Raw genomic sequence first — 7,942 nt, 5'->3', positions numbered from 1 at the left:
CAATCTGACTACATCAGTGGCATATTTCTTCCTCTGACATGAAATCAAGAGAGTAGTGAGGAGGGAAATTAGAATATCCTCAACAAGAGATGACTGTTAATACCAAAATACGCTAACAGTGAAATTTCAGAACAGTTTCAGCCTTGCTCACTTGCGAGTAGGAAGCCAGCTGGGTGATTTTGTTTTGGCATTAAAGTGATGAGTTCTGTTCAACTCAAAATTCAGCACTGAATGCTGAGCTGCTGTAATCTGAGACAAAGTTGATTTGGAATGTCAGGTGCTTTCTGATGAGGACAGATTTTATCCGAAGCCGTGATCTGATCTGTTTCCCAAATATGATACAGCTGACATTCAGAAAGTTTGACTCTTCCTTAAAACAGGTGCTGGAAAAACACATACGAATTTTTCTTTAGGTTACTAAGCTTTAGACTGCCAACCTTAGGTTGCTAATGATAAATACACAATTAAACTATACTCATGATTAAGGTACTTGTATTTAGATTATGTTGTTTTATACATGCCTTTTTAATTATTGTTTTGTTTCAGAAAGATTAATCTTGTGGCTATGCAGGGTATTCTGCACCTATGGTTTTGTTTAAAAATATCTTCTTTCCCTTGGAATCAAATAGATGTTATATTTCCTCATCCTCAGTTCAGCATTGAAAGATTTCGAACTGCTGTCAGTTGGAACTGATTGCTAATAAATCTTTATTGAAAATTGTAACAGTGAGATAATTAAAGTTTATTCTTCTCTTATACTTGTGATAGTACTAAGAATTAGTTTTATACTCCCCAAGAGTTTTTCTTTAAGTGAAGAGTGCAACTTCAAATAAGCATATTTTTCACTGCTTTGTTTTCATTCTGGGGTATGTTAAATTACTCAGCAGGTTTTACAGGAAAAGTAGCAGCTGAAACATAAGTAGAATTATTGCTTAATTATCTCAGCTTTATGAATAAGACAGCAGAGACTTTTTAGCCTTGTTGGGACAGAGGCCTTGTCATCCTTGACTGTATTTCATAGTTCACTGGAATAACTAAGATTGGCATGGAGTTTACAAGTGCCAGGTTCTTGCTCTTGCACTGGATTCACCTTCTGCAGTTCTCATCTACTTTTAACATCCTTTCACATTGTGATGGCAGAAATCCAGCAAGAATTGATCTTGTCCAGTTCTAGGTGTGAATGTTGCCATTTTGGTCTCGCATTGAGTTCCTTGGACTGAAGGTGACTGAGGGGTCCCTGGGCAGTAGAACTGTTTGTCCTCCCATCTTCAGCCTCTTTGTCCAGCAATGTTCAGATATTCCGATGTCCTGCTTGGTGCTGCCTTGGAGGCTGCCGGTGTGAGAGCACAACCATTTGTTTGTCAAAAGTGTAGTGGAGGAAGCATTCTTGAAAAATATTTCCTCATGCACATTGTGTTTTCTTGCATCTAAGTTACTATTTTGTGCCACTGAAGAGGAAAGGAGGAGGAATATAAAGCACAATAAACCTGTGAGGCAGGTTAAGTCATGGCTGTGCTTGAATTTTTAGTGAATGGAGGTGATTTATGGGATTCCCCAAATAGAGGAGATCTGCGTAACATTTCTTCCTGACACACAGTTTCCATTTGAAGAGATTATGTACCACATTAGGGAATGCATCATTTGTGATCTCTTCAAAGAATATTCCAGGAAAGGTGAGAGAGACCCCAGGACTTCTGAAGGTGTATTTAAAGTCTCTGTCAACAAGATCATCTTAAGAATTAGACAGAGATTTACTTAGTCATTTTGCTTTCAGTGCTGCTGACATTTCTAAACAAGAGGCTGACAGTAAACTAATTCAGAATGAGTTCATGCTTTTGGGCTTGTTTGTACCATAGACACAGTAGTCTTCATAGAAAAAAAAAAGGCCATGCAGAGGACAGGGTGTGGAATGCTTTGCTTGAGAGTCAACATTTCTCACGTCAGCAGTGTTTTAGATTTCCTAGTGTAAAGAATCTTTCAACTTCAACGGATATCAGATGCTTTTTTTTTCTTCATCTTTTTCTTAATCCCAGGTTGCCAACAGACATTGTAGAAATAAAAAAATTCATCTGGTTCTACAGATGCATGCCTGACTTTTAATTAACCCAGTGAACACATATAGATCAAATTTTCTGTACCCATTCATCTGTACTTGAATTACGGAGAGGGGTGTCTTCAGTGCAGTAATGTAGTAAAGTTTATTTTTAATTAACCTGATTTGCACTTGTAAGTGAAAGCTAATTAGTACAGCTCATTTGTTGTTTATACCTAGGACCACTGGGAATGGTTTGATTTTTCTACCATCTTGGTTCTGGGCCATAAAAATACATCCATTACCTGCAACTTTCAGGTTTTTTCACTGAACTGATACTAGTATTTGTGGGAGTTCGTATTATATAACAACCAAGTTTTCTTAGGGCAGCACCCCTGAAAAGACCTCTGAATCTTTGTCCATTTTAGTTTTTGCAGTATGTAAATCATGGATCTGAGTTTTGCAGATAGGACCTATTTTTATCCTTCCTAAGTAGCTGTGAATTATCCTTAAATAACTTCTCATTTTGATGGGAGAGCACTGAATCATAGAAAACTGGGGCTTATAGAGCCCATCTCCCTCCTTCTTTCACTCTTGAGTGATATTTATCTTGCTGGCACACCATTGGGACTTCAGACAGAAGAAAAAACAGTGCATCCTTCCTCTGCCCCCCAGAAATCCAGTCAAATTTTCCCTGTGACTTTCAATGTTTAATCTTGGAAAGATTTTCCTGATGTTCATCTGAATCTTCCTGCAATGCTGCAGACAGTGAATTTTTCAGAAAACAAATGAGCTACAGCAGAATGGGCTGGGAAAGATGTTTGGAGGGAGAATATATCACTGGAGGTCATATGCCATGTTGCTACACAGATGCCCAAAGCTTAAAAAATATGTTGCAAGAAAAGTTCACTCTGGCTTTCTGGAGGATAAAAGGAGACACGACTGGGACAGGATGCATTCTGAGCTTCCTGGATCCCTTAAAGGAATAAACAATGGCAACAAAAATATCCCTGGTATTCTATAGCTGCCGTCAACTGGAGCTGGTTAAAAGGTATTTGCTAATGGCGCACACAGTTAAGTGTTTTATTTCCTGACAGCTTTTTCTGAATAAACAATTTAAGTTGGGTTTCTCTGCACTAACTAAACTGCTTTAAATGTGTTCCAACTGTATTCTTTATGTTTTTTATTACTCCTCAGTGCATAAGCCCTCATAATCAGCAAATGGCAATGTTTCCTTGTAAAATGCAAATGCAACTTTTTCTATGGGCACAACTGATTCCCCCTCCCTGTTAGTCTACACTGAGGCAGGTCAATACACAAACCTAGCATGGCACAAAGCAATCAAGCCATTTTTAGGACCTAAGTATGCCAGAGGAAAAAAGTCAGATTCCAGGATAGAACAAAATAGGAACCTACCATCATGTCAGAGCAGTGAGTTGTTGGTGGAACTAGACTTCCTTCACCAGTTACATTGTTGAGTGCAAGCTTAAACGTGCTCACAGATAGAACCAGGCAGGTTCCTGATGTTGCTGAAACTGTGACGGCTGATACATTCTTTTCCTCAGGTGTCACATTCACTTTCAAACATGCTCTCCTAAGCACTTATTCCTGCACAGGTTGTATTGCTGAAAATTATTTTAAAAGTACATGCTGTGCTTTAACTAATACAGACAGCCTTTGTAAAGCCTGTATGGACTCTCAGTATAAGCCACACTTATTTTTGTTTCAGATCAGTAAATAAAAACAGAGGCAAAAGCAGAACAGTTTTCAATGAAGTAGGAGTTTCTGTACAGGGATTCCTCTGGTTTATTTAATTCTGGTTTCAGATTATTTTCTGGTGCACAAATGGATAAGTGACCTTATTGAATAAAGTCTGAACAAAAATTTGTTAAAGGCATCAAGATCTAACCTTTTACCTTTATAGCTTAAATGTGAACTTACCATGCTTTTTAATGACTTATCTTGGGAGTGAGGATGACCAGCAGAAATCAAATCACACAATAAGCTAAGTGGTTAAATATTTTTAGTTATGAAGAAACACTGTCTTTGAAGGTTCTCTATGATTTGACAATCAAGAGTCTTAGTGGTCTGTATGGAATGGACAGCATTATCAAAGGTTTTCTGGAGACCTGTGCCCAGACAGCCTTTTAGAATGTCAACACATTCCACTTGACAAAGCAGAACCATTGGATACTTCTCTGCAGTGCTGCTGTTATTGGAACAATGACAAACTTTCTTTTATTAATGTTGTCCAAGGGTAAAAAAGAAAGATAAGAGCATATATGACAAGTACATTCTCTTGATTTACTCCTGCCTCCCCACACCCCTGATGATTTTAGCAGAGTTCTAGTAAGAGGGAGGAAGGTGAGAAAGGAGATTGGAAAAGGACTGTGCCTTTATGAGATGCTAATGTGTGCTTCAGGAAATCCCTTGTCAACAGAAAGTTGTTCACTTTGGCAACTAATGTCTTTGTGCAGTGAAGTTTCCATGTTCTGAAAATTTGTAATGCCAGTGCTGTCTTTGGGTCCTTTTACTCCACTTTATTTCCCACAGTCTTTAGTGTTCTATTATCAACTGCAGCTTCATAGAGTCATAGAATGGTTTGGTTTGGAAGGGGACCTTAAAGATCATCTTGTTCCAACCTCTTTGCCATGGGCAAGGACACCTTTTACTGGATCAGGTTGCTTAGGGTCTGTTGTGGTTTGACACTGGTTAAGTGCCGGGCACACAAAATCTTATTTACTTCTGTTATAGTTGAGCAGAGAATGGGACATTAAAACTTCATTTTTCATAAGGTGAAATAAGGATTATTGAGGAAAATGGAATAAAACCTTCAAGGCAAAACAGATCCACACTTGAACAGTTACAGTATAAAGAAGATTTATTACTAACAGAATTAAAGGTAAAGAGAATAACAAATAAAAGCAAAACTTCAAAACCACTTTTTCCTCCAGTACCTCCTTTTTTTCCCACCAACCCACACAAGGGAAAACAAAACATGGGGTTTGGTCAGTGTTTCATTTTAAGAGTCTTTCTTTATGTTTAAGGAAAAGAGTTTCTTCTGCTGTGCCATGGGATTCTTCCCACGAGAGATAGCTCTCTACAAACTTCTTTAGCGTGGTTCAAACTTTCACAAACCAACAGTCCGCCCGGAAAAATCTGCGTCAGTGAAAAAATATCCCTCCCATGAATTTTGCAGTCTTCCCACACTGCCAATCATGGGCCATAGTAGCCATGGGGTTTGGTCTTTTAAGGATGAGCTACTCCATCCTTAAAGCAAAGGCTCTCTTCCTCAATCTCTAAAAGTCTTTCACAACATCTATGGGCTCTGGCATTGAGCCCTTTTCATGAGCTGCATGTGGATTTTTTCCATCCCCCCATGTACTTCAATGAATTATAGAGAAACAGTTTGTAATATTACAGTCCTCGCCACGGCTTGCAAGAAAAATTTAAGCTCTGGTGCTGGAAGTGCCTCCGCTCTCTTTCCCTTCCTTCACAACTGACCTTGGAGTCGCCATGCTAGCCTCCTTCACATAACTCTAACTTTCCCTTATTTCTCACTTGGAATAAAAGCTGGCATTTGCAAGCCTTCAGCTGAGAAGTTGATCTTACTCGGGCCTGGCACTGGGGAAAGACCAGTCCTGTCTCTCACCGTCGGCTGCGTGTGGTGTTTTTCGGTTCGGCGCGGGCGGTGCTGGCTGTGTGGAAGGGCCCCACCGGCCCACGCTGACCCCAGAGGCCGCGCGGGCCCTGCTGCGCCACAGCTCACGGCTGCTTCTGGCAGCCTGCGGCTCCGGAGTAGCTCTCCCAGAAACCCGGGCCCGCTCCAGGACACAGCCTGGGGGCACTCCCCCACCCTCGGCGGGGGAGCCCGAACACAGAGGGAAAAGCCCACGCTTGCGCTTTCTTTAAATATGCAGACCGTAGAGGCGTTACCAGTTTTCTCATTGGTTTAACAACTCACCCATGAAACCAAGTTTAAACCTACCGCAGGTCCCATCCAGTCTGCCCCTCAGGGCAGCATTTTCAGTCTATTACCACCTGCAAAACGTGGCTCTTCATTTGCCATATAGCATTTTCTCTTTAATTTATTTTTCTGGAACTAGGATTTTTATTTAGAGTATGGTGTAATTTCTCAGGAGTCAAAAATATAAATTCAGAATTCCCAGAATCTGTGGACATAGAGCCAAACCTCTGGAGATACATGGATGTTAAACTGGCTACATGGTGGTCAGTGAAGCCTGATACAAGAGTCTGTTGAATCCACACAAGGAGACCATAAAAAAAGCCCTCTATCTGTAGCCAGGTCTGAGCAGTGCCCAGTTGAAAATTCTTTGATTCTGAATTTCAGATGTGCCAGCATTAAATAAACCATTTCATGAACTCCAGAAAAATATTCCACCGTTCTTCCCCTGAATCAGCTGCTTTAATTTGTATTGTGATAACTCCTACTGACCCTGCTCAGAAATTAAGATCATTCTTTCCCTATCAGTTGAAAATTAAGCTCACTGAAGAGAGAGCCCTTGTACCAAGGTGCATGCAGAAATGATACTAAAACAAAATGGATTTTGAGGCCAGGTTCAAAGTGACTTGACTGGTCAAACTTTCCAAAACTGGGCTGAAGGCTTCTTCTTTTTCAGTCTATGTTGACATTTTATGATAGAAGGAAATATTGTAATTCTTCTGTAAATTTTTGTTTTCAAAACATTTGTTTTGAAAGTGACACATATTAGATTTAACCTCTAAAAGCTACTTCCCTAGCTCTGAGTTGGGAATTGAAGGCATTGGTTTTTTATACAACCATACACTTGGCAATGAATCCATGGCAAAGACCACCACCCTGCTTGTGCATGACTTTCTGTTTAGTCGCAAGAAAAACTAATTGGCAGTGGTTTGACAGGCACTTTTTTGGTATTACAGACCTCCCCACTTCTTTTTTAAGCACTTGGAGGGTGGATTTCCACAGTGAAGAGACTGACTAGATGTAAAAATTCCCAGAAGGAGCGTAACTAACCCAAATAACTAATGTTGCTGAATTTTCCTTCCTCACTCCCTCAAAAAAAAAAAAAAAAAAAAAATTTGTGTCAGAGAATTGGTGTGACATAAGTACCAACTTCAGAACTCCTTTCATCAAAGTGCTGTGATGACTTTTCCTTGCAGGGAAGGATATTTGTAGTATGATTTGAGAGTGTCTCCATCAAACAATATGAAACTGTGTAAACCAGGATTGGGCTATGGACAGTTTAGCATCATTCGGCTAATCTGGCTTTTTTTCTCTATATAAAGTGTCTTTTTCTTAAAGACCAATTACAATGAGTTCATGCAATTTAGCATGAGTAGGTAGTGCCTTTCTATCAAGTGCTGGTTCCTTAATTTCTCAACATTCATGAAACTAAGTTCTTATTCACATGGGAGATATGTTGTGCTAATATTGAGATACTCATTGAAAAGTTAGGGGAATGAGGGGTGAAAAGTTCATACAGCTGTGGACTTTTACAAGATGTCTTGTAGCCTTGTCCAGAAGCTTTTATGAGAACTTATAGTTTCCATATGAATTATCGATTAATAAATAAACATAGGGACTCTTTTTTCAGAAGTCTTGAATTTTACCAAGAAGGGAAAAGAGTAAACTGTAAATCTCATGCAATGGATCAGTCAATGTAACTGACCATTTGTGAGCTGTCAGATGTAACTTATACCAACTGAAATACATAAAGTGCGGTAACTGTACTTATAAATTAACCCCATTTTTAATAGTTTCCCTGAAACTATTAGAAAAGAAGCTCAGAATTGAATTGTTATTAGTAATATGCTTTTGACATAAACCAAACTTGTATCATGTACTCCCAACAGTATATGGATTTACTATTATTGTGTCATTTGTTTATTGCAGTATTCTCTGGGGTTTTT

Source organism: Corvus cornix, chromosome 4, assembly GCF_000738735.6.
Source record: "Corvus cornix cornix isolate S_Up_H32 chromosome 4, ASM73873v5, whole genome shotgun sequence".
Taxonomy (NCBI): Eukaryota; Metazoa; Chordata; class Aves; order Passeriformes; family Corvidae; genus Corvus; species Corvus cornix.
Note: the sequence above shows the minus strand (reverse complement) of the source record.